Here is a 4,222-nt window from a genome sequence, read left to right on the forward strand (position 1 = left end):
GTGTTGATGAGATAAACTGTCAATACTTAACGCTTCTTCTTTACCGATTTTTTCAGCACATAGCACCCATATCCTCCTGTAATCTGTGTCCATATTACAACTCTCTTATCATACAATAGAATGTGTAGGTGTAATATGCTATATAAATCGCCTAGGAGAAAGTGTTATGAAGCCACGTATGACTCTAAGAATACTGTGTCCGTACCACCTATTTCGTTGTTTTTTATGTTGCACGCTTTGCAACCCTGTCCGTCGCTGCACCGTAGTTATAATAATTTCCGAAATAATCCTGTTTGGAGCTCAGTTTGGCTTTTTGGGGAGAGGGAGGGGGGGAAGGTGTCAGCAATATGGTGTTGCATTTTGAGTGAAGACACCAAAGGATCACCTACTTGTATTACTTTTTCGTAAGCTTTAAGCAGTGTGCGTAGGTCCGCTGTAGGGTTAACAGTGCCCAAGATAACCTGGCTTTGGTTCTCAGTGTTATTATTATTATTTGTTTCGTTTTCCGTTTCGTTTCGTTTTTAAAGGCACCAACATGCTTGCATGCGTTGGCCTTGGTCACCTAATGGCGGCTTTCCACGGTGCACGATCCATTGCAGCCTCCCTGTTCAGTCCCTTAACCATGAGGTCACACATAATGACCTTGTCCCATGTCTTTCTCGGTCTACCTCTCATAACCCCACCCGAAGTATTAACACTTCTCGCCTTCCTCACCCAGTTATTATCCTCCAACCTTTCCACATGTCCAAACCATCTCAACCTACCTCTCCTCGTCACAACACCGATACACTCCAGTTCCATCCCACCTTTCAACTCTTCCATCGTAAACCCAGCCCCGCCAGACGTTGCACGGAGGGACGCACTACACATCCTCCTAATCATTGTCATTTCTGTACGTCTGAGCCGGCGAATATCCTCTTCCTTTACTGCCCAGGTCTCACTACCATACAGCATTACACTCCTAACACATGCTGCATACATAGACCCCTTAGCACGTAGGGAGAGTCCTCTCAATGTCAGGAAAGGCAAAAGCTCCCTGAACTTCTTCCAACCACTTCTCACTCTAACCACAGAGCTAGCTCCAGCCCCACCTCCAGCACACAACATGTTTCCCAAATAACAAAACTCTTCCACACACTCAAGAGAATCACCAACAAGTTCAATCCTTTCACGCCTGACAATCTCCACCTGCTCTCCTCGACAAACCGTACACATAAAATCAGCATTATCTCGCAGTCTACGTCTGATACCACGACATCTCTTGTCCACCCATTTGTCACAAACACCGCACAAGGTGGAATTACTTCCCACGCCCTTGCGGCAAACTGCACATGGCCACTCTCCCTCGTCTTTGACAGTACCGCCACCAACCCAAGATGTCATCACTTTTGTTTTATCTGCATTTACCCTTAAGCCCTTGTGCCCCATACCACCTCTCCACTTCCTAAACCTTTCCTCCGCAATAATAATAATAATAATAATAATAATAATAATAATATTATTATTATTATTATTATTATTATTATTATTGTTATTGCAAAATAGTGGAGAATTTGAGAACAGCCACTCAAATAACACGTAATACTTTTCCATAAGCTGTTCTCGTCGGTTAAAGCAGCTCTCTAACACCTTTCCCAGACGGATTTATTTTGCTTATTACGCATTGCTGTCCTTTTCTGCGTTATAGAAATTCTCCTAATATCGACTAACTTTACATACTGTAAATAACGTACAAGACGCTATTAACCAACCATATCTAAAAATAAATCGCTAAGGAAAAGGTGTAAGGGAGACTCCTTAACCCTTCATTAGTCCTGTGGGGTATTCAAACGTGGTTAGTCCGGTGGGGTGTTACAACACCCCAATACAAAAATACATGTAATGTTACTAACATGTAAAATATATTCACACTGCCGCTTCAGCATGTCTCTGCAATCACTAATGAAATGACTGAATGCCTTGTAGATGGTGTTTATTAATTCATAATAATAAAATACAATAAATTATAACATCAGTAAAAAAATAACAAATGGACTCATATCTCATTTGTCAGGTAAACACGCACAGGAAAATACAATAAACAATATGCAAAAATAAGATTAAAAACAAACAATCTGTATCACAATATGATCTAAATGGTTAGTTTGATGGGATGACTGGACATCCCAGGAGGGGGGGGGGGAAGTGCCCCTCTCTCTCACTGCAGCAGGGGCAGGACTAAACCAATCCACATGCTCCCTCCCCTCACTGAATCAGGAGAGTACGGGAACGGAGAGAAATATTCGAATTACCGGCTAGGAAATGTGAGCTTTAAAAAAAAATGGGGGTGCCAAAACACCCCACCTGACTAACGGGCCCTAGTGTTGGTGCTCTCTCTCTCTCTCTCTCTCTCTCTCTCTCTCTCTCTCTCTCTCTCTCTCTCTCTCTCTCTCTCTCTCTCTCTCTCTCTCTCAGCCTTTTACCTGCCATCATCCAGTCAGAAGCAAGCAGTGCGACAGGATAAGGAAAGTAGGGTGAATCTCGAGCAACTTTAATGCCGGAAGAGAGAGAGAGAGAGAGAGAGAGAGAGAGAGAGAGAGAGAGAGAGAGAGAGAGAATGAGAGGAAATCAAAAACTAATACCATAATGAAAGAAGGAAAGAAAAAGAGAGAGAGAGAATGAGCGATAGTGCCAAGGCACAGCAAACCCGTCCCCGGCAGTCATTTTACTGCTGACTATAAACACAGCAGGATATCTAGTCATAGATGTCACATATCAAATTTGGAGTAAAACGGGTGAGAACTGGCGATTTTATGGCCATTTGAAATTTTAGGTCCGACCCACCTGATATTATCCCTCCTACGTCTAACGGAGGGGTGACCCCCTTGATGTAATGAGGCATGTTCTAGGATGCAGATTTGAAAGATGTACCTTTAGTTTTGGTTCAAGTCGATATAACGAATTTGAAAGGAGTTATGGCGAAAAAAAACGATATTTCTTTTACATTTTTTGGCCTTAACCTGGGCCTTGGCCCAATTTGGCCGAAAAATTAATCAGGTGATTTGAACTTCATAGCCCATCATCCAAATTTTAGTCAAAATCACACCAGCAGTTTTCGCGTAAAGTTGTTAGACAGACAGACAGTCAGACAAATAAACAAACAGACACTGAAACCGAGTTAAAACAGTTCCCGTTCCCGAGGCCCACTGGGGCGGGGGCGGTAATTAAAAGCGAGATCAAACTGAACACCCTCTCTCATCCCCTCGCCTTCTCGGAAGAGAAAGTTGTAAAGAGTGAGAAAGAATGAGAAAGCAAGAAAGAAAGAGAGAAGAAATTAAAGACCGAACATCAAAGGACAGAGAGAGAGAGAGAGAGAGGTTAAGGGAACAGCCTTTATCCCCTTCACCACAATTGGTTTCTCTTGTCAGCAAACCCGTATAGGGATAAAACACACACACACACACACACACACACACACACACACACACACACACACACACACACACCTCATTGGACTCAAGAGGTTAAGACTTTTCTTTTTTTATATTAGGAAGAAGGAACCAAAGGCCACGAGCCCGCACAACTGTTCCTTCCGAGAGAAAAACAAAATACATGAGAGAGCCAAATTCAAGATCCAATCGTTTCGAAATGCCTGGACACACTGCGTTTGAAAGACTGGAGACCATAACTGACAGGAAATACCGGAAGGTATACGGTGTTACAGCAATTAGAGAATCCTGAATTTTACTTTATCTTTTATTCTATTATATGAAAAAGAATGATAAAGACAGCAGACATGATCCCTCTCAAATAGACCTAAGGGTAAAAAACTGATTTGCTATTACAGTGGCATATTATTCATTAGATATTGAAGTTTATATTAATATAGCAGTGAAAAATCGTTTCTAAGTAACTATATTCTGCTCACTTTCACTTGGGCTAAAGCTGCCATCTCACCACCGTCAGGATTGAGTCGTAACAGGCGATTAACACTAGCATTATAGTCATGATGAAGTTCTGTGGAAAATGTATAGAACTTTGTGGAAGAGATGAAGACCCCTGTATTGTCTTTTCTTTGAGCTACGGGAAATAAGCTGCTTAGTCGAAAGTCCCTGGTACATATGATAGGATGTGTGAAAAACCTGAAGGCGTTGCTATATTAGGTCTGTATTCTTGTCACTTAAGGAGGCTCCCTAGCACCTATTCTTTAGCGATTTTTTTTTTTTACTGGTCGTTTGTATAA

The sequence above is a fragment of the Coenobita brevimanus genome, chromosome 1 (genome assembly GCF_032717465.1).
Source record: "Coenobita brevimanus isolate Jiangsu-jjx chromosome 1, ASM3271746v2, whole genome shotgun sequence".
Taxonomy (NCBI): Eukaryota; Metazoa; Arthropoda; class Malacostraca; order Decapoda; family Coenobitidae; genus Coenobita; species Coenobita brevimanus.